A 23381-nucleotide genomic window follows, 5' to 3' on the forward strand; every position below is an offset into this window, starting at 1 on the left:
TAAACAGATATGTAATAATGATGGTGGTGATACACATCATATCGCTATCAGTCAAACTTCCCATCATGGATTCAAACAAAATGTAAGATTTGAAACTCAGATATCTGAAGATGATGATAAGACTTGTATGTCCACCACCTCATCTGCAACCTCTCAGACTGAAGCAGGATTCAATTTGGAGCACAAAGAAACGGTATCTAAAAATGTTGAAGCTACCGATATCACAAGGTCAGAGAACATTCCCGAAAAAGAAGAGACAAGTAAAAGATGCACTGGGTAATCTTTTAAACTCATCTGTTTCGTCCTGACCTCGTTTTACCACTATTTCTATACAAACCCCAAGAAAAACACAAATCCTACAGCCAGGGCCGGTTTCAAACAAATTGGGGCCCTGGGCAAAATTCAAAGAGGGGCCCCCAATCCTGAAATATTCCACCTACAACACTGTTAGGCCCCATCACATGTCCATATAAAGCACGTACGTGTTACACTGATATCGGTGTCACCAGTGTTTTCGATCAGTGTGCCGTCCGTGTTTTTCCAGTATGGATACTGGAAGTGAAATGACAAAGCTTCTCACATACTTTCCATGTTAAACACAGACGGCACACGGACGGCACATGGACGACATGTTTACACAGACCCATAGACTTGTATTGGCCCTTGTCATCTGCTGGGAAAACACGGACCTGAGTGCAGCGCCTTAGGTCAAATAGGGCACATGTGGCATCTGTGAAAACATGATAGGTCGTGTGAAGGGGCCGTACAGTCACATACTAGAAAACAGCAGAATTGCTGTATTTTTCTACATCCTACCTCATAATCGGTAGAATAAAAAGCGATTAAAAAAAAAAGTCCGTGTCCCCCAAACTCTCCTAAATCCCCTCTGTGGCCGCTGGTTCGGGGGCCCTGATGGTCATTATTCACTTTTCAGCTGTAATATAAGGTGTAGCCACAAGATGACTGCAGCCAACGAGGCCACAGACTGCACAGACAAGCTGAGTTCAAATGAACTTCCGTTTTTTTTTTCCTGAAATTGAATGTCCGATTTATTTTCTTAAAAGTCTCAGTTTGTGTTTTTCTATGTCCACTTTACTGTGGCTGTTGGAACAGGCGAACACATTAAAAAAAAAACCATCCCGTGGAATTCATGTGAGCGCCATTCCTTTTATTGCAATCTATGGCTCTATAGGGGATTCAAACCCACAAAAAGAGGACGTGAAAATCCTCCACAAATCTATAAAAAACACCAATGAAAAGGCAGAGACGCTTACCTGCCCAGGCGCCAAAACAAATGCACTAACAGGCCGCAGTGGACCCATTTAATGATGGCAGCTGCACAGGTGCAGTAATACCGATGAGGCAGCCGGCCTTCAATCAGGGATTGGCAGCTTGGTACATCGGTGCACAAAAGATACAGTCTGTATGCAGCAAGAGGGAGAGAGACAGGGGAGAAGGACAGAGACCGGAGAGAGGGAGAGAGACCGGAGAGAGACGGGGGAGAGACCGGAGAGAGACGGGGGAGAGGGAGAGAGACAGGGGAGAAGGACAGAGACCGGAGAGAGACGGGGGAGAGACAGGGGGAGAGAGACTGGGGAGAGGGGGAGAGATCGGAGAGAGACGGGGGGGGAGAGAGAGAGAGAGAGATGGGGGAGAGAGACGGGGAGAGGGAGAGAGACAGGGGAGAAGGACAGAGACCGGAGAGAGACGGGGGAGAGAGACGGGGGAGAGAGACAGGGGAGAGGGGGAGAGAGACGGGGGAGAGGGAGAGAGATCGGAGAGAGACAAGGAGAGAGAGAGATCGGGGAGAGGGAGAGAGAAGGGGGAGAGGGAGAGAGACAGGGGAGAAGGACAGAGACCGGAGAGAGATGGGGGAGAGGGGGAGAGACAGGGGAGAAGGACAGAGACGGGGGAGAGAGACGGGGGAGAGAGACGGAGGAGAGGGGGAGAGAGACGGGCGAGAGGGAGAGAGATCGGAGAGAGACGGGGAGAGAGAGAGAGATGGGGGAGAGAGACGGGGAGAGAGGGGGAGAGGGGGAGAGAGACGGGGGAGAGGGGGAGAGAGACGGGGGAGAGGGAGAGAGATCGGAGAGAGACGGGGGGAGAGAGAGAGATGGGGGAGAGAGACGGGGAGAGGGAGAGAGAAGGGGGAGAGGGAGAGAGACAGGGTAGAAGGACAGAGACCGGAGAGAGACGGGGGAGAGGGGGAGAGACAGGGGAGAAGGACAGAGACGGGGGAGAGAGACGGGGGAGAGAGACGGAGGAGAGGGGGAGAGAGACGGGTGAGAGGGAGAGAGATCGGGGAGAGAGAGAGAGATGGGGGAGAGAGACGGGGAGAGGGGGAGAGACAGGGGGAGAGAGACGGGGGAGAGGGGGAGAGAGACGGGGGAGAGGGGGAGAGAGACGGGGGAGAGGGAGAGAGATCGGAGAGAGACGGGGGGAGAGAGAGAGATGGGGGAGAGAGACGGGGAGAGGGAGAGAGAAGGGGGAGAGGGAGAGAGACAGGGTAGAAGGACAGAGACCGGAGAGAGACGGGGGAGAGGGGGAGAGAGACGGGGGAGAGGGAGAGAGACGGGGGAGAGGGAGAGAGATCGGAGAGAGACGGGGAGAGAGAGAGAGATGGGGGAGAGGGGGAGAGACCGGAGAGAGACGGGGGAGAGGGAGAGAGACGGGGGAGAGAGACGGGGGAGAGAGACAGGGGAGAGAGACGGGCGAGAGGGAGAGAGATCGGAGAGAGACGGGGAGAGAGAGATGGGGGAGAGAGACGGGGAGAGAGAAGGGGGAGAGGGAGAGACAGGGGAGAAGGACAGAGATCGGAGAGAGACGGGGAGAGAGAGAGATGGGGGAGAGGGGGCGAGACCGGAGAGAGACGGGGGAGAGGGAGAGAGAAGGGGGAGAGGGAGAGAGACAGGGGAGAAGGACAGAGACCGGAGAGAGACGGGGGAGAGGGGGAGAGAGACGGGGGAGAGAGACGGGGGAGAGGGGGAGAGAGACGGGGGAGAGAGACGGGGGAGAGGGAGAGAGATCGGAGAGAGACGGGGAGAGAGAGATGGGGGAGAGAGACGGGGAGAGGGAGAGAGACAGGGGAGAAGGACAGAGACCGGAGAGAGATGGGGAGAGAGAGAGACATGGGGGAGAGGGGGAGAGGGAGAGAGAAGGGGGAGAGGGAGAGAGACAGGGGAGAAGGACAGAGACCGGAGAGAGAGAGATGGGGGAGAGGGGGAGAGAGACGGGGGAGAGAGACGGGGGAGAGATCGGAGAGAGACGGGGAGAGAGAGAGAAGGGGGAGAGGGAGAGAGACAGGGGAGAAGGACAGAGGGGGAGAGAGACGGGGGAGAGAGACGGGGGAGAGGGAGAGAGATCGGAGAGAGACGGGGAGAGAGAGAGAGATGGGGGAGAGAGACGGGGAGAGGGAGAGAGAAGGGGGAGAAGGACAGAGACCGGAGAGAGACGGGGAGAGAGAGAGACATGGGGGAGAGGGGGAGAGAGACGGAGGAGAGGGAGAGAGAAGGGGGAGAGGGAGAGAGACAGGGGAGAAGGACAGAGACCGGAGAGAGAGATGGGGGAGAGGGGGAGAGAGACGGGGGAGAGGGGGAGAGAGACGGGGGAGAGGGAGAGAGATCGGAGAGAGACGGGGGAAGAGAGAGAGATGGGGGAGAGAGACGGGGAGAGGGAGAGAGAAGGGGAGAGGGAGAGAGACAGGGGAGAAGGACAGAGACCGGAGAGAGACGGGGGAGAGGGGGAGAGAGACGGGGGGAGAGAGACGGGGGAGAGAGACGGGCGAGAGGGAGAGAGATCGGAGAGAGACGGGGAGAGAGAGATGGGGGAGAGAGACGGGGAGAGGGAGAGAGAAGGGGGAGAGGGAGAGAGACAGGGGAGAAGGACAGAGATCGGAGAGAGACGGGGAGAGAGATGGGGGAGAGGGGGAGAGACCGGAGAGAGACGGGGGAGAGGGAGAGAGACAGGGGAGAAGGACAGAGACCGGAGAGAGACGGGGGAGAGGGGGAGAGAGACGGGGGAGAGAGACGGGGGAGAGGGGGAGAGAGACGGGGGAGAGGGGGAGAGAGACGGGGGAGAGGGAGAGAGATCGGAGAGAGACGGGGAGAGAGAGATGGAGGAGAGAGACGGGGAGAGGGAGAGAGACGGGGGAGAGGGAGAGAGATCGGAGAGAGGGAGAGAGACAGGGGAGAAGGACAGAGACCGGAGAGAGACGGGGAGAGAGAGAGACATGGGGGAGAGGGGGAGAGAGACGGGGGAGAGGGAGAGAGAAGAGGGAGAGGGAGAGAGACAGGGGAGAAGGACAGAGACCGGAGAGAGACGGGGGAGAGGGGGAGAGAGACGGGGGAGAGGGAGAGAGAAGGGGGAGAGGGAGAGAGACAGGGGAGAAGGACAGAGACCGGAGAGAGACGGGGGAGAGGGGGAGAGAGACGGGGGAGAGAGACGGGGGAGAGGGGGAGAGAGACGGGGGAGAGGGAGAGAGATCGGAGAGAGACGGGGGAAGAGAGAGATGGGGGAGAGAGACGGGGAGAGGGAGAGAGAAGGGGAGAGGGAGAGAGACAGGGGAGAAGGACAGAGACCGGAGAGAGACGGGGGAGAGGGGGAGAGAGACGGGGGAGAGGGGGAGAGAGATGGGGGAGAGGGAGAGAGATCGGAGAGAGACGGGGAGAGAGAGAGATGGGGGAGAGAGACGGGGTGTTGTGAATTTGGTTTTTGGGCTCCCCCGGTGGTCACTGGTGGTACTGGACTTGTGTGCTTCACTTTCTCTGTTCACCTGTTTCCATCAGGATATGGGAGTATCCTATTTAGCCTTGCTGCTCAGTCATTCTAGTGCCTGCTATCAATGTAACCAGAGCCTTTCTGTTGCATGTTCCTGCTCCTAGTCTTCTGATCAGCTAAGTTGGACTCTTGTCCTAAGTTTGTTTTGCAATTTTTGTTCCAGTTCACAGTTATGTTATTTTCTGTAGCTGGAAGCTCTTGTGGGCTGAAATTACCACTCCGGTGTCATGAGTTGACACATGAGTCTTAAAGTAATTTCAGGATGGTTTTTAAAAGGGTTTTCAGCTGACCGTGAAGTTCCCTTTTTGTATCTTCCTACTATCTAGTAAGCGGACCTCGCTTTGCTGAACCTACTTTCATACTGTGTGTGTCTTTTCCTCTGAATTCACCGTCAATATATGTGGGGGGCTTCTGTCTCCTTTTTGGGGGAATTTCCCTAGAGGTAAGCCAGGTCTGTTTTTCCTCTATTAGGATTAGTTAGTCCTCCGGCTGGCGCGAGGCGTCTAGGGATAAAACGTAGGTACGCCCCCCGGCCACTATTAGTTGTGTGGTAGGTTTAGCTCACGGTCAGCTCGAGATTCCATCACCCAAGAGCTAGTCCGTTATTTATGTTTTCTGACGTTCTCCTGCCATTGGGAACCATGACACGGGGAGAGGGAGAGAGAAGGGGGAGAGGGAGAGAGACAGGGGAGAAGGACAGAGACCGGAGAGAGATGGGGAGAGAGAGAGACATGGGGGAGAGGGGGAGAGAGACGGGGGAGAGGGAGAGAGACGGGGGAGAGGGGGAGAGAGACGGGGGAGAGGGGGAGAGATCGGAGAGAGACGGGGGGAGAGAGAGATGGGGGAGAGAGACGGGGAGAGGGAGAGAGAAGGGGGAGAGGGAGAGAGACAGGGGAGAAGGACAGACACCGGAGAGAGACGGGGAGAGGGAGAGAGACGGGGGAGAGGGAGAGAGATCGGAGAGAGATGGGGGGAGAGAGATGGGGAGAGAGACGGGGAGAGGGAGAGAGAAGGGGGAGAGGGAGAGAGACAGGGGAGAAGGACAGAGACCGGAGAGAGATGGGGAGAGAGAGAGACATGGGGGAGAGAGACGGGGGAGAGGGAGAGAGAAGGGGGAGAGGAAGAGAGACAGGGGAGAAGGACAGAGACCGGAGAGAGACGGGGAGAGGGAGAGAGAAGGGGGAGAGACGGGGGAGAGGGAGAGAGACCGGAGAGAGACAGGGGAGAGGGAGAGAGAAGGGGGAGAGGGAAAGAGACGGGGGAGAGGGAGAGAGACGGGGTAGAAGGAGAGAAATGGGGAAGAGGGGAGAAAGACGGGGAGAGGGAGAGAGACCGGAGAGAGATGCTCCGGGACTACAGCACATGTACAACATTATTCACTGTAAGTAATGCTGTACACCCTCTGTGCACTTCCTAAAAGGGACTGTAGATGCAGGGGGGCCTCCTTTGTGGGTGGGTGCCCTAGGCATCTGCCTTGTTTGCCTGCCCCAAATGCTGGCCCTGTCAACAGCAAGTAAATAGCTATAGTACATGTAAATAACAAAGGGGATGTGGTGAATGTTAATGCTTTTCTGATTAAAAAAAAAAAGACATGAAAGCCATCCCACTATGACTACGTGTACCCATCTGTATACAGGGAGCTCCCCCTACTGGTGGCTGCAGACAGGATCTTATTATGTATCTCTGTATACAGGGAGCTCCCCCTAGTGGTGACTGCAGACAGGATCTTATCATCTATCTCTGTATACAGGGAGCTCCCCCTAGTGGTGGCTTCAGACAGGATCTTATCATGTATCTCTGTATACAGGGAGCTCCCCCTAGTGGTGGCTGCAGACAGGATCTTATTATGTATCTCTGTATACAGGGAGCTCCCCCTAGTGGTGGCTGCAGACAGGATCTTATCATCTATCTCTGTATACAGGGAGCTCCCCCTAGTGGTGGCTGCAGACAGGATCTTATCATGTATCTGTATACAGGGAGCTCCCCCTAGTGGTGACTGCAGACAGAATCTTATCATGTATCTCTGTATACAGGGAGCTCCCCCTAGTGGTGGCTGCAGACAGGATGTTATGTATCTCTGTATACAGGGAGCTCCCCCTAGTGGTGTCTGCAGACAGGATCTTATCATGTATCTCTGTATACAGGGAGCTCCCCCTAGTGGTGGCTGCAGACAGGATCTTATTATGTATCTCTGTATACAGGGAGCTCCCCCTAGTGGTGGCTGCAGACAGGATCTTATCATGTATCTCTGTATACAGGGAGCTCCCCCTAGTGGTGGCTGCAGACAGGATCTTATCATCTATCACTGTATACAGGGAGCTCCCCCTAGTGGTGTCTGCAGACAGGATCTTATCATGTATCTCTGTATACAGGGAGCTCCCCCTAGTGGTGGCTGCAGACAGGATCTTATTATGTATCTCTGTATACAGGGAGCTCCCCCTAGTGGTGGCTGCAGACAGGATCTTATCATGTATCTCTGTATACAGGGAGCTCCCCCTAGTGGTGGCTGCAGACAGGATCTTATTATGTATCTCTGTATACAGGGAGCTCCCCCTAGTGGTGGCTGCAGACAGGATCTTATCATGTATCTCTGTATACAGGGAGCTCCCCCTAGTGGTGGCTGCAGACAGGATCTTATCATCTATCACTGTATACAGGGAGCTCCCCCTAGTGGTGTCTGCAGACAGGATCTTATCATGTATCTCTGTATACAGGGAGCTCCCCCTAGTGGTGTCTGCAGACAGGATCTTATCGTGTATCTCTGTATACAGGGAGCTCCCCCTAGTGGTGTCTGCAGACAGGATCTTATCGTGTATCTCTGTATACAGGGAGCTCCCCCTAGTGGTGGCTGCAGACAGGATCTTATCATGTATCTCTGTATACAGGGAGCTCCCCCTAGTGGTGGCTGCAGACAGGATCTTATCATGTATCTCTGTATACAGGGAGCTCCCCCTAGTGGTGGCTGCAGACAGGATCTTACAATGTATCTCTGTATACAGGGAGCTCCCCCTAGTGGTGGCTGCAGACAGGATCTTACAATGTATCTCTGTATACAGGGAGCTCTCCCTAGTGGTGGCTGCAGACAGGATGTTATGTATCTCTGTATACAGGGAGCTCCCCCTAGTGGTGTCTGCAGACAGGATCTTATCATGTATCTCTGTATACAGGGAGCTCCCCCTAGTGGTGGCTGCAGACAGGATCTTATTATGTATCTCTGTATACAGGGAGCTCCCCCTAGTGGTGGCTGCAGACAGGATCTTATCATGTATCTCTGTATACAGGGAGCTCCCCCTAGTGGTGGCTGCAGACAGGATCTTATTATGTATCTCTGTATACAGGGAGCTCCCCCTAGTGGTGGCTGCAGACAGGATCTTATCATGTATCTCTGTATACAGGGAGCTCCCCCTAGTGGTGGCTGCAGACAGGATCTTATCATCTATCACTGTATACAGGGAGCTCCCCCTAGTGGTGTCTGCAGACAGGATCTTATCATGTATCTCTGTATACAGGGAGCTCCCCCTAGTGGTGACTGCAGACAGGATCTTATCATGTATCTCTGTATACAGGGAGCTCCCCCTAGTGGTGGCTGCAGACAGGATCTTATCATTAATCTCTGTATACAGGGAGCTCCCCCTAGTGGTGGCTGCAGACAGGATCTTATCATGTATCTCTGTATACAGGGCGCTCCCCCTAGTGGTGGCTGCAGACAGGATCTTATCATGTATCTCTGTATACAGGGAGCTCCCCCTAGTGGTGGCTGCAGACAGGATCTTATCATGTATCTCTGTATACAGGGAGCTCCCCCTAGTGGTGGCTGCAGACAGGATCTTATCATGTATCTCTGTATACAGGGAGCTCCCCCTAGTGGTGACTGCAGACAGGATCTTATCATGTATCTCTGTATACAGGGAGCTCCCCCTAGCGGTGGCTGCAGACAGGATCTTATCATGTATCTCTGTATACAGGGAGCTCCCACTAGTGGTGTCTGCAGACAGGATCTTATCGTGTATCTCTGTATACAGGGAGCTCCCCCTAGTGGTGTCTGCAGACAGGATCTTATCGTGTATCTCTGTATACAGGGAGCTCCCCCTAGTGGTGGCTGCAGACAGGATCTTATCATGTATCTCTGTATACAGGGAGCTCCCCCTAGTGGTGGCTGCAGACAGGATCTTATCATGTATCTCTGTATACAGGGAGCTCCCCCTAGTGGTGGCTGCAGACAGGATCTTACAATGTATCTCTGTATACAGGGAGCTCCCCCTAGTGGTGGCTGCAGACAGGATCTTACAATGTATCTCTGTATACAGGGAGCTCTCCCTAGTGGTGGCTGCAGACAGGATCTTACATTGTTTCTCTGTATACAGGGAGCTCCCCCTAGTGGTGGCTGCAGACAGGATCTTATCATGTATCTCTGTATACAGGGAGCTCCCCCTAGTGGTGGCTGCAGACAGGATCTTATCATGTATCTCTGTATACAGGGAGCTCCCCCTAGTGGTGGCTGCAGACAGGATCTTATCATGTATCTCTGTATACAGGGAGCTCCCCCTAGTGGTGGCTGCAGACAGGATCTTATCATGTATCTCTGTATACAGGGAGCTCCCCCTAGTGGTGGCTGCAGACAGGATCTTATCATGTATCTCTGTATACAGGGAGCTCCCCCTAGTGGTGGCTGCAGACAGGATATTATCACGTATCTCTGTATACAGGGAGCTCCCCCTAGTGGTGACTGCAGACAGGATCTTATCATGTATCTCTGTATACAGGGAGCTCCCCCTAGTGGTGGCTGCAGACAGGATCTTATCATGTATCTCTGTATACAGGGAGCTCCCCCCAGTGGTGGCTGCAGACAGGATCTTATCATGTATCTCTGTATACAGGGAGCTCCCCCTAGTGGTGGCTGCAGACAGGATCTTATCATGTATCTCTGTATACAGGGAGCTCCCCCTAGTGGTGGCTGCAGACAGGATCTTATCATGTATCTCTGTATACAGGGAGCTCCCCCTAGTGGTGGCTGCAGACAGGATCTTATCATGTACCTCTGTATACAGGGAGCTCCCCCTAGTGGTGGCTGCAGACAGGATCTTATCATGTATCTCTGTATACAGGGAGCTCCCCCTAGTGGTGGCTGCAGACAGGATCTTATCATGTATCTCTGTATACAGGGAGCTCCCCCTAGTGGTAGCTATAGAATTGATGTATTTAATGCTGGGTATAGTCTGTTTCTTATTGATGTATTCCTTTAGATGTTTAGGATTTGATTTCTACCTGGAAAATTTAGATGACCGTAAAGTGATTCAGCTCAAACGAAACAGTATAATATTAAATGATTTGACAAAGTTGCTAAATATAATTATTAACTTCATTTTAAGATCTTCAGTCGGAATTCTGCCTAAAGTGGAGTCTTTACAGAAGAAGGCTGTTAATTACATACGAAGATCGAGGGAACAGATTATGGCTGTTCTACAGAAGGACTTTGATAAATTTCTGGATAAAATCGATGCAGAGAACATTATCACACAAGATGAATATTTTAAGGTTGAAAATATGGAAAATGACAAAAAAGCACGGACCTTAATGAACCTGATACTTCAAAAAGATGAATCAACTTGTAGAGCCTTCCTCCAATGCTTGCCACTGAACCCGGGTAAGTGCTGAAAGATTATGTATTAATTATACAGAAATCAAATATATGCTTAAACAATATCTTCACAAACGCCCTGTGGTGCAGCCACTGTACCCCTAATGCCTAAGGAGACTGGTGGCCTTGAGTCCAGGGTTATTACCACATAAAGTAAAAAGTCAGCTCCATCATTAAGGCCAAAAGTGGTTCGGATCTTAATGGGTTTGTCACGGATCCCTTCTCCGTGCTGTCACTAATTCGTCACGTGCCCGCTCTCACAAGTGACTTGGGGTTGTGCCTGCAAGGGTTAATCTATCTCCCCACTCTCAGCCCAGCATTCAACCTCTGTCTTATGCTGTAATGGGAATATAAATCACACACCGACCCAGGCCACACACCCGCTCATACAAGCTGCCACCACTCTTCGAACACACGGGCGATGAGTCCGGGAAATATTAATACTAATACTGTCTACCACTCATAAGGCTCCCACACCGTAGGCTATGGATTTTTTAGACCATACAAGGTTCAACTGTTAAAGTTTTATGCTTTAATACAAATAAGATTCAGCGCTTGCAGTAAAGAAAAAGATATAAAAATATCGTAATAAAAAGACATACAAATATGCAAAAACAGCTATAAAATAAAGGGAGAAACTTACAGAAATATCAAACTTTGCAGTCTGGTACTCTGTCCCTGAGGGAGGGTGAAATATGGAATGGAACACATCAGCTTCCCAGGCTGCCCCCACATGTGAGCAATTTTAAATGTATACAAGCCTACTTTATAGAGTCACCCTGGAGGTCAGATTTCTAGACCAGCCCCTCAAGTTGATATTCTAATTGCTTGTTTTGATTGGACCATGGCCACGCCCCCAATGAATATATTATTTTCTCTGAGATCCTTTGTGTAAAGCTTGCCACAGATAGTGTCAGACTGTAATTGACATCTCTCTTCCAAAGAGCCGAAGGTGTGAAGCGCTTCCTCTCCTTCTTGGTCCTAGCTAGACCCCCTAGCAAGATTGGAGACAGAAGTCTGCTGTCTCAGGAAAATCCATATTTAACACCTGTGTGAGACCTGCAGCCTTCAGGACAGATGTTACATTATTACTAGTCACACAATAAACCTATGCATAGTTCACTGCACACATATATATTTATACATATTTCACCACAGGGTTAAAGGAGAAAGGGATTATATGTGCAATAGTATGGAGTGACTGGAGGGTCTCATGTCATAATTAGTAACATTCTGGAGTCTCGGGTGTTAATTACTTTCTTTCTGTAGATACAATTAGCTAAGACCTGTGCACAATAATTTACAGATTCTTATGTTTTATTAATCAGAGGAGGAAAATTCTCCTGAGCAAGAGGTGAAGAATCAAAGAAAGCGGAAAGTGACAAAGGTAACGACACATTAATCACTAGAGATGACTGAATCTTTTCAAATTGATTTTCTGCGAACCCTCCAGTTTAATAAGAGGGGTGTAACACTCTGAGGTCTCCTAGTACTGGATCTCGTACTTTTAACCACTTCAAGCCGTGGCCAATTTCCATTTTTGCGTTTCCATTTTTTTCCATCCCGTCTTCCCACAGACATAACTCTTAAACTCTTATTTTTCTGCCCACATTGATATATAAGGGCTTGTTTTTTGCAGGACGGGTTGTACTCACTGATATCATTTATTTTATCACATCGTGTATTCAAAAATGGGAAAAAAGTGTGATGAAATTGTGAAAACAAAATAGAGTTCTGACACTGTTTTATGGGACTTGTTTTTACGGTGTACATTTTGTGGTAAAAGTGACCTCGCGGTATGATTCTCCTCATCAATACGGATATGGTGACACCAAACATCCAGTTTTTTATTATTTTAATGGTAAATAAAACAGAAGTTTGCAGATAGAATGCTTTGGCAGTTGTTTCGCCATTTTCCTTGTAACATTTTTATTTATTTTTTGTGGGGTGAGATGACGTTTTTATTCGTAGCATTTTGGAATAGATGTGACCTGTTGATCACTTGTTACAGCATTTTTAGTGGAATTGCGGTATTAAAAAAATTGTAATTTTGGTGTTCTTGAATTTTTTTCTGTTTACCATATTTCCCAATCGGGTTAATTGTTTTTATACTTTGATAGATCGGACTTTTTGACCTCAATGATACCAGATCTGTACTTTTTTTTTTTTTTACTTTTTTAAAATATCTTTATTTTCAATTGGAGGAAAGGGGGTAATTTCAACACTTAGCTTTTTTATTTTTGTTATATTTTTTTAAACATTTTTTTTTCTTTATACCATAATTGTTAGTCCTCATAGCTACATACCGTAATGCTGCAGCATCGTTTCATATAGCAGAAATCACGGTTTCTTGTGAAGCCAGACCACAGGCAGGGTCCTGAGGGGGCTCCGCTATGACAGGTTGACCCCCGGCTGACAACCCATTCGTGACCCGCAATCATACCAATGAGCTGAGTCAATGACATGCTCACACGTCGGCACAAGATAAATGCTGCTGTCCGAGATTGACAGCAACATTTAACAAGTAAACAATTGAGGGGTGAGCACTGCTCCACCCGCGGATGTTATTGGAGATCTTGGCTGCAATACACAGCCGTCACTTGCCCGGTATGGGGCGGGCTCGCTGCAGGAGCCCGCTCCATACACCCGCTGTTCACATGTGCTGTACATATACGGCGGAAGAAGCTTTGGCTTTTTCAAAAGTAATGATCCATAAAGAATTCTTGATGTACAAGTTTACTTTTTCGATAATGCAGAAGCAATGACCATTAAATTGCGGTGCACAAATTATCCTTTTTTTCCTGAGAGCGGTTCCAGGTTTATTTACTCCGTGGAAAGTAGGATTCCGAGCAGGAGGACAGTGTCGCTATAGAATGCCATGGCAAGATGTGTGACTCACTGCTGGCAATGGAGCAACCGCACAGTATAGGATATGATAAATAGGCAAGAAGACGTCTAACAATGTAGGGCCAGTACTGGCAGCATTTTACAATATTGGGCTACTTTCACACATCAGGTTTTTTGTTTCAGGCGCAATCCGGCTGTTTGTGAAAAAAACGGATCCGTCTTTTTCTCATAGTTATATTAGCGCCGGATTGCCCCTGATGGACATGCGTTTAATCCGTTTTGTTCCAGATCCGTCCTAAACAAATGTATCGGCGGACAGAGAAAATGTTCATAGGAACATTTTTTTTCTGTGCGGCGAAAAAAACGCGAGAGATGTTTCCAGCGATAAATGGATGGAACGGGTGTCGAAGTGACTGGATCCGGCTACCGAATCCGGTTTTTCCACATTGAGCATGCCCAGAACCTTCGTTTTCGATTCTGGAGTCTCTCTCTCTCTCGTTCTGGTTCTCGTGTTCCCGGAACAGGAAGTCAAAAATCAATGCTCATTAAACAAAGAAGGATCCAGCTAAAAAACGGATCCGGCGCATCAGTTTTTTACCAATGCACCGGATTTAGCCTGAAAACAAAAACGTGATGTGTGAAACTAGCCTTAGAGGACAGGTGAAGAGATGTGGGGCGAGCGCTGGCACCAACACAGTATTGAAGAGAACATGATGTGCAGTAAGTAGATGCCCGGCTGGGTGGAGGCTTTGGCACTGGTGGTACAAGTGTAAGGAGGTTGCTTTCCCTGCTCCTTGCCTGGAACCACTTAGCCAGACAGCTGGGTTGTTGGGGGGAAGACTTTCTGCCCTGGACAGAGGGGACGTGGTGACTGCTGGGAAAAGAGAGGGGAGTGGTCAGAAAAGAGCGGGAGAGCAGAGAGAAGGCAGCGCGCCAAAGAGAGGGCAGGCTGCAGCGCCGTGCTCCCCTAAAAGTAGTGCTCCCCGTGAGGGCACTGAGGCTGAGATACCCACCAGAGTGAAGGCTGGATGTGGGGGTGTAGATTTGGAAGCCTCCTGAATCAGAGACAGTGACTGTGCAGCCCTGGTGACCGCAGTGACAAGCAAAGATCCCTGAGTGTGATAAGTAACTGCCCAGTGTGTGTGTGACAGCGTTATTACAGAGAGACTGTCAGCCTGGTGCACAGAGGCTCCTGCAGCAGGGACAACGGAGACTGTGCTATTTCCTGGTTCCAGTTTCACTTTGAGAAGAACAGGCTGCAAAAGTTTAACCCCGGAGTCTCCAGGAGTCTCCAGTTCTCAGAAGACAGGAAAGACTTCAGACTCTTCAAGTGCTGCTGGTGACTGTACCCACATTGGAATAAGGACCCTTCAGTCAGGACCTCCCTGGACTGATAAGTTACAAGAACACTCGTTAACCCTTTAGTTTCCGTTTAACTGTTTACTATTGATTTACCTCTATTAACCCCCTGTTTACTCCCTGCGAGGAGAATCTACTCCTGTTAATAAATTCCCCTCAACAGTTGGTCTGTCTGTTCCATGGTGACATACGCAACCCTGCACTCTATTACACAAGAACCATGTGCCAGATGGGCGGATGCTATGGCAGATGGCCAATCTATTTATTAGCACCAGCTGCATGGGAATTAAGATTCTCACTTATCCATGCCTAATTTCTTTTGACAAATGTAAGATCCACCTAGTAGAGGACAATCTGGTCCACTTGGGTGTGTCAAAGCCACCTGCCAAGCTGAATACCGTCTCTGACATGACACTGGAGTTGACCGTACACATATAGCAAACTAAGACGGTACTCGCCACTGGTCCAATTTTCTGACACAGAAACACATGGGGTTGAGGCTCAGGGTATCTACCAGAGAAAGCACACAGTCTTTGTATAAAGACGGCCCATGTATCTACGGACGTGTCAGGTTGATGCAGTGGGAGATGAAACATCTGGTCCATCATGTTCACTGTAATCAGCGTTGCTGCCTTCATTACTTTTTGCCATATCATTGATACAGACAGAGACGCATTGACTTTCTAAGGAGAGGAGGAAACATATATATCTTAGTACCGTGTTACCCAGTAGATAGGAAAATATTTGGAATTGAGAGTCCTCAGTGGTTGATACCTTTTAATGGCGAACTGAAAATATGGTAACAAATTGCCGCTTTCGAGACTACTCAGGTCTCTTCATCAGGCAAAGACTAAAAGAAATTCTGAAAAATCACATATTTATACACAACATAGCACAGAAAAATGCCATAGATAAGACAGTAAGACAGGTGACATGAAGCAGAATCATCATTATGTCAGAGGGATAGCCATAAATATTGGGCCAGTTCTTAGATAAGGAATGTTTTTTTTGTCCAGTGATTGGGGTCTGGTTCTGTTATGATGCCCCCAGAAGGTCTGAAGAGCAAATTCCTTAATTGATGTAAAAAGACATAAATCCATGCGACACATTCATTCCTGCACTGAGTGTCACAGGTTGTCATCAGCTTATATTGCCAGACTCTTCTGTCTCTCTGACATTTGAAGTTACCTTTTTAACCCCTTCCCGACATGCCCCGTACTAGTACGGCGCATGTCAGGTCCCCTGCTTTGATGTGGGCTCACCGCTGGAGCCCACATCAGTCGCGACATGTCAGCTGTTTTTGTACAGCTGACATGTGCGCGCAATAGCGGCGGGTGAAATTGCGATTCACCCGCCGCTATTAACCTGTTAAATGCCACTGTCAAATGCTGACAGCGGCATTTAACCGGCGCTTCCGGCCGCACGGACAGAAATGACCTCATCACCGACCCCCGTCACATGATCTGGGGTCGGCGATGCATCAGGATGGTAACCATAGAGGTCCTTGAGACCTCTATGGTTACTGATGCCGGCCTGCTGTGAGCGCCCCCCCCCCTGTGGACAGCGCTCATAGCAAGCCTGCATTTCAGCTACATAGCAGCGATCATCAGATAGCAGAGCTGATCAGGCTATGCCAGCTTCTAGCCTCCCATGGAGGCTATTGAAGCATGGCAAAAGTTTAAAAAAATGTTTTTAAAAATATGAAAAAAATATATATAAAAGTTTAAATCACCCCCCTTTCGCCCCATCCCCCCAAAAAATGTAAAAAAAATCAAACCTACACATATTTGGTTTTGCCACATTCAGAATCGCCCGATCTATCAATACAAAAAAAGGATTAACCTGATCGCTAAACGGCATAGCGAGAAAAAAATTTGAAACGCCAAAATTACTTTTTTTTGTCGCCGCGTCATTGCATTAAAATGCAATAACGGGCGATCAAAAGAACTTATCTGCACAAAAGTGGTATCATTAAAAACATCAGCACGCAACAAATAAGCCCTCACCTGACCCCAGATCACGAAAAATGGAGACGCTATGGATATCGGAAAATGGCGCAATTTTTTATTTTTTTTAGCAAAGTTTTAAATTTTTTTTCTCCACTTAGATAAAAAATCACAATAGCAGGTCAGTTTTAGCATTTAGTGAACCTAGCAAAAAACCCAAACAAAAAGAAAACTGTGGGATTGCACTTTTTTTGCAATTTTTTTGTAATTTCACCACACTTGGAGTTTTTTTTCCCGTTTTCCATTACAAGACATGGTAAAACCAATGGTGTCGTTCAAAAGTACAACTCGTCCTGCAAAAAATAAGCCCTCACATGGCCATATTGACGGAGAAACAAAAAAGTTATGGCTCTGGGAAGGAGGGGAGCGAAAAACGAAAACACAAAAACGAAAAAGGGCCTCGGCAGGAAGGGGTTAATACAAGTAATTTTAGGTCCATGGTGCTGTGATCAGGGATACAGAAATGTTTGGCCACAGGTAGATCCATTCTTTTTTCTCTTATTGTATGGCGATGAGAATTCATCCTTGTTCTCAGTTTCTGCCCTGTCTCCCCCACATACAGACCCCCAGTTGGACATTTAGTACAAATAATTAGGTACACCACATTAGAAGTGGCTCCCAGGCCTGCAGCTTCCTGAACCGTCCAGCTAGCTGATACTGAGTGCACCCCGTCTTCTTTCCCCATCTTGGGCGAAAATTCAGGTTGCCTCCGCAATTCCTGTTCGGACTGTAATTCCCGGACGTTACGGGAGGTAACCCACAGACGAGCCACTGATCCTTCCAGGCTGCCTCGCTCTCTCAACTCTGCACTGCTGCTCTGTTCAGCTTTCTGTCACAACTCCTTCTAGAACAATTCTCCTCACACAGCTCTAGCTCCTCCCACTAACTGAAAATTACCTCAGGAGACCCTCTCCCTGCCACTACACTGGCTCCGCCCCTTTCTCCACTGTCACTACTCTGACTGAAACCAGTTCTCAGCACAATCTAATCTCTAACTCTCTAGCGCCCCCACTGTCCTAAATCCTACATAACCCTGACTGAACACAAGACCTAACTGTATCACTACATATCCCTACCTTACACCTAGAGGCATACGAACATTACTGGCACAATGTATAAACACAAGTACATTGGTCAGCACACTAAATAGAATCAAATGCTACCATATTACACGGTACACATATTAAAACATTTAAATCGTACCCGGTTTTATTTGACAGGTATGCACAGGAATGCAGGGCCCAAACCAGTCGCTTGCACACCCCTTATACCAGCATCAGACATTATTTTGGACGCCTGCATCCTTCCTCCATCCTCCAGTGTGGTGCCACTTTACCACTAAGGGCCGCTACTACTACGTCCAATTTAAATGGCTGCACACTCACCATCCACAACCACCTCCTACAAGCATGTTTGCGTTATCGTTTGATATCAATGTCTTACATGCATTACATAGTAATAGAAGATCAATCAAAGTTGATGGAATAAATTTCATTATTTACCTTTATTTTTCAGATAAAATGTCTCACTTCCAGGATCTTCTCAAGAAAATTGATTTCCAGAGTTTCTATGTATCCAAGCTTACATTACAAAAAGTTCTCGACATTGGTGCTGAATGTTTGCCGTCATCCATTACTCCTGGGCAAAATGTGGCTTGGTGTTTTATAAGAAAACTGATGTCGTTGCACGAGGAAGCGAGAAATGTCAGTACAATGGGGAACAGAGCTGGGATGAGCAGAGATGACCGTTTTACGCTGGATGCGGACAGTTACGCTGGATGCGGACAGTGACTTGTCAGACACTATCCACCCATTAGACCTACAGTGCGCTATCTTCCACTGCTCAGATCACTTCCTGCAGCAGGAGATGATATCAAAAATGTCCATGTGTCAGTTTTCTGTCCCTCTGCTGCTGCCGGCTATCGATAGTCCAGACTACACCTTTATGTTGTGGGCAATGAGGGGAATAGTGAAGAAATGGAGACCTCAATCTATGGCAGAGAGCAAAGGGTTTCAGGAAGAACACTTGGTGAACATCTCCATGCCAACGGTTTCTTTTGTGAGACTGGGAAGATGCCGACTTTCCAAGTCTAAAATTCTCAACCTGGTTCTGAGTTCCACACAACATTGCCAAGACATCTTTGTTCACAGAGACATGGAAGGTGGAAATGTGGAAAGGACCATTTCATTGGGGCTGGTGGAGGTGTCTTGGTACTTTCCTGCTGGTAAAGGCGTCTTTGCTGAGCCTGTTGCTGTTACAAACCTTCGTGGGGCGTTGGAGAGCAACTTAAAGCCATTCCGCATTCTAGCAGAGATATCTTCAACTGTTGTTGTATTTGCAGAAACTGTCAGTAAGTCTCATTGTGAATTATTACAGAGATATAAAAACTCCAACACCAAGTATCTCTTCATTATTGCCCCTGAAGAGCAGCAGAATGAAGCAGAAATAGAAGAGATGAGCGAATCAGTGATGACCATGACTGAAAGAAAAGAGGACCATGTCTTAGTAATTACAAAAGCTACAAATGAAGCACAAACTGTTAAGAAGATTCGCTCTGCTCTGCTGAGGTTACAGAAGGAAAATGTTAATAAAGTCAGTATAGAAAACATGGCCCATACAGCAACAGTGCAAGAGATCTGTGTAGATGAAGATGTAGCAGAATGTCAGGCCGCAAAAGAACAAGCCACAAAAATAACTCGAGAGATCTGTGATGTCGTCAAGTATAAAGGAAAAACAATGACGCTACAAGCACAACTTCTCAAAGACTTGTCGAAGCTAGAAAAAGAATGCTGCCAGATGAAAAGGCAGGGAAATAGAAATGGGGAAGAATACAAATCTGAACTGAGACGTAAATGTGATGAGATACGGAGAAAACAGTGGGAATGTGACGTCCCGGAAGGAATTGATCATTTTATAAAAGGAATTCAAAACGACAATCCATCGGAAAAGTTTTATTTTTTAAGTTGGTTAAAATATTCTTTGGACTTAGCAGCAAGGAAAACTCTCACATCTTTACAGCAAGAATACAAGGAGAAATCTTCCCAGGCCGGTGAATCCAAAGAGCTGAAAGAAATTGATCAGAAGATATCAGACAGTTCATTAGGAATCGAGCATTTCCTGAGAGAGGTGTCTCAGTTTTATGAGGTTTGGAATATTATGGGGAAAAAAAAGTATCTACATAAAGAACGCAACAATCTTCCTGAATCAGTAGCCGATCTTCTTCTTGATGGCTTCCCACTAGAGCTGATTGATGGAGATGCCTCCAGGATCCCTGTGCACTGGATAACAGATGTTCTCAATGTAGTGAATGGTAAGACAGGTGGCAGATGCAGAATTAGGGTGATTACTGTGCTCGGGGTACAAAGCACAGGGAAATCCACCCTTCTGAACACCATGTTTGGTCTACAGTTCCCTGTGGCCAGTGGACGATGCACGCGAGGAGCCTTCATGACTCTGATTAAAGTAAAAAAGAACCTCTCTAAGGAGCTAGGCTGTGAATTTCTCCTGGTCATCGACACCGAAGGGCTAAAAGCACCTGAGCTGGATTCTCTGGAGGACAGTTATGAGCATGACAATGAATTGGCCACATTAGTGGTTGGGTTGAGTGACATCACCATAGTCAACATGGCCATGGAGAATACAGCAGAAATGAAAGATATTTTACAGATTGTTGTCCACTCATTTCTAAGAATGAAGGAAATTGGGAAGAAGCCTAATTGCCAGTTTGTTCATCAGAATGTGAGTGATGTGTCAGCTCCTGTAATGAACATGAGAGACAGGAATAAGCTGCTGGAACAACTAAATGAAATGACCAAAACCGTAGCAACTATGGAAAAGAAGCCTCAATATAAGGTATTTGCTGATGTTATGGAGTATGATCCAGAGCATCACCACTGGTACATTCCCAGTCTGTGGAAAGGAGTGCCACCAATGGCTCCTGTCAGCGCTGGATACAGTGAAAGTGTTGCGGAAATGAAACAAAATTTACTAAAACTGATTCAAGAAAGCCATAATCAGCCACAAATCATTCCTGAATTCATTAAATGGATGGAAGATTTATGGAATGCAGTCAAACACGAGAACTTTATATTCAGTTTCCGTAACAGCAAGGTTGCCAGTGCCTACAACAAACTGTCCATGCAATATTCTGAATTAGAGTGGAAATTCAACAAATTGATCCATGAATGGTTCACCAATACTGAAACTGTTATCAAGAACCAATCTGCGGAAACTTTGGAAAACAAAGGTAAAGAATGCTGTATTAAGTTGGAAAGCCTGATTTCAGCTGAGCAGAATAAGTTAACAACATGGGTGGAAGATTATTTCCAACAAAAAACAGATTGCGTTTATTTAATTAAATACAAAGAAGACTTTAAAATCAGTGCAAAGAGGCTTGGAGAAAACCTTAGACTGTCCTCAAATGAGAAATACAACAACGCAGTCCAAATCCAAAAACAGCAACTCAGCATTAAAAATATTCGTATGCAGTACATTGAGAAGATTGAACAGAAAGTGTCCAGCCTGATGGAGGAATGTAGAAAGAAAAGACATCAACTGGATGATGAAACGATGGAGAAGGAGTTTGAGAATATGTGGCATCATACGGTGGAAGAATTAAAAGTTAAACCCCTCATACCTCGTGATGTGGAGAAGGACATGCTACTAGAGCTTACCAAGACCATGAGAGACAAAGGACCAGCCGTCAACGAAAGACTACATAAAACACAACAATTGCCAAAACCTAACGAAAAGTCTGGTGGTGAGAAAAAAAAAGGATGGGCTGTAGTCACTGCATCTTATGAATATCTTAAAAGCATAGTTAAGGGCCGGAAAAGAACTGAAAATCACAATTCATTTTTTGAGTCTCTACTAAGAAAATGTTGTAAATATTCTAAAGAGCAAGCTGGTCGAGACGTTGACTATGACGACACCTACTGTAAACATCTGCTGAACATAATTGATGATAATCTTAAAGAGGAGTCGAATATTTCAGCTGAAGTTGAGCTTGATTTTAAATTGAACATTCTCGGACACACTGTAGAAGATTTCCAGAAGATGCATGACAACTTCACAAAGAAGAACGACCCTTATCTACAGATGGAAACATTAAAATCTGAATACTTAAAAACATTTATGAATCTTTTCCAAGAGAAAAATGAAAGCCAGAATCTTGCCAGGAGAATCTATGACAATTGTCTAAAACCAGCAGTAATACATTACACCATTCGAAATCTAGGTATCGAGCTCGTAGATGACATCATGAATTCTGAAGGGTCGAAGACGTACACCTCTCGCACATTTTTCCAGTACACTGTTCTCCTAAATCTACTGGAAGAAAATATTTTTCAAAAATATGTAGATTATTCAGGAAACTATGAAGAGTTTGTGAAAAACTGGATTTTGGAATATATTAAAGGCAAATACAAAAACTTCAGCTCAATACAAAGCAATATCTTATCACGCATTACAAAAAAGATCGAATTGCTGCTTAACAATACTGACATGTGGAATCCGTTGGTGAACATGGAAGATTTTCTTGATGGTTTCCAAGAGGAACTGAGCAGTGATTTGGTGTTTCCACAAGAAACAATGAAAGCAATTCTCTTCCAAAACTCAGCAAACACAAAGGAGTTTATAAAAAATCTGCAGAACTTCCTGAGTGACATAAAAGAAGAAATCATATCAGACAATGAATCTCAGGGTGTGGAAGCGATACTTTCCAGAGTAACAGTGAAACCCCAAGATGTGCTGTTTAAGAAGGTGTTTGGATGTGGAAAGCAGTGTCCATTCTGTAAGGTTCCTTGTGAGGCCGGAGGTGAAGAACACAAAGAACATTTCGCTTCTATACATCGACCTGAAGGATTAGGAATGTGCAGATGGGAGTTCACATCTATTCTTTCTCATGACATTTGTACCACTCATGTCTGTGGAGATGTAACATTTACTAATAAGGACGCAGAAGATCATCCATATAAGAGATATAAAGAGATTTATCCTGATTGGAAAATCCAGCCTGACTCCAGCATCGAAGCCTCTGATTACTGGAAATTTGTTTTTAAGGAGTTCAATGAACAATTTGCAGAAGAGTATAGAGCCAAACGTGCTGAACATCCCGAAGAGTGGAACAATCTGACCAAGGAAATGGCAAAAGAAAGTCTCAAGAAAACCTTCAACATGTAGATATGGAGAAGCAGGAATGTGCGATGATGAGCGCTGAGTCCTTTCCATGGAGGCTTCCTATTCTTTGTCATTATGTACCCACTTTAGAAAATCATGTTTTGTTTCCGCTAAAAGAAACCAAGACTTAACCTGCAGAAGTTATTAGAACGTTCTGTAAGATGACGTTCTCTAGATAAAATGTATTCACAGAACCAGAACGCAGCTAATTGTTTTCAGACATAATGATCCTCTAAATCTAATGATTGTATTTCCTATGAATCGCGTCGTTATTACTGAAGTCCACATTCTTTGGTTCAGGCTTGTGTAGGAACCCAATGGCCGTGAGACAGAATTCTGACTTCGATACTCCACTTTTTTTGTAATGAATCAGATCATTTGCTCTCATTTTTATACAGGTCTCCATATACAGTTTTTATCTATTATCTTTATCCCTTTTTAATTGTAATACTTATTCTAAATAAAGGTGTTTTTTTCATTCAAATCCCTGTGAAGATTGGATCTTTGCTGGCACAGATTTCCATATAAGTATAAATCAGCACGTTACGTGCAGTCGACTTTGCTTTTCAATACAGATT

General features: G+C 47.0%; 1 pseudogene across 1 annotated transcript in view; it reads left to right on the forward strand.

Moving 5' to 3' along the window:
• LOC143785044 (interferon-induced very large GTPase 1-like) overlaps positions 1-23381 on the forward strand; it is a 25733-nt pseudogene extending 2352 nt beyond the window's left edge. The window contains exons 1-4 of the transcript XR_013217951.1: positions 1-276; positions 10146-10420; positions 11743-11801; positions 18142-23381. The exon at positions 1-276 is cut by the window's left edge and continues 2352 nt beyond it. The product of XR_013217951.1 is annotated as an interferon-induced very large GTPase 1-like (transcript). The remainder of the gene's footprint in view (positions 277-10145; positions 10421-11742; positions 11802-18141) is intronic.

Source organism: Ranitomeya variabilis, chromosome 7 (genome assembly GCF_051348905.1).
Source record: "Ranitomeya variabilis isolate aRanVar5 chromosome 7, aRanVar5.hap1, whole genome shotgun sequence".
Classification (NCBI taxonomy): Eukaryota; Metazoa; Chordata; class Amphibia; order Anura; family Dendrobatidae; genus Ranitomeya; species Ranitomeya variabilis.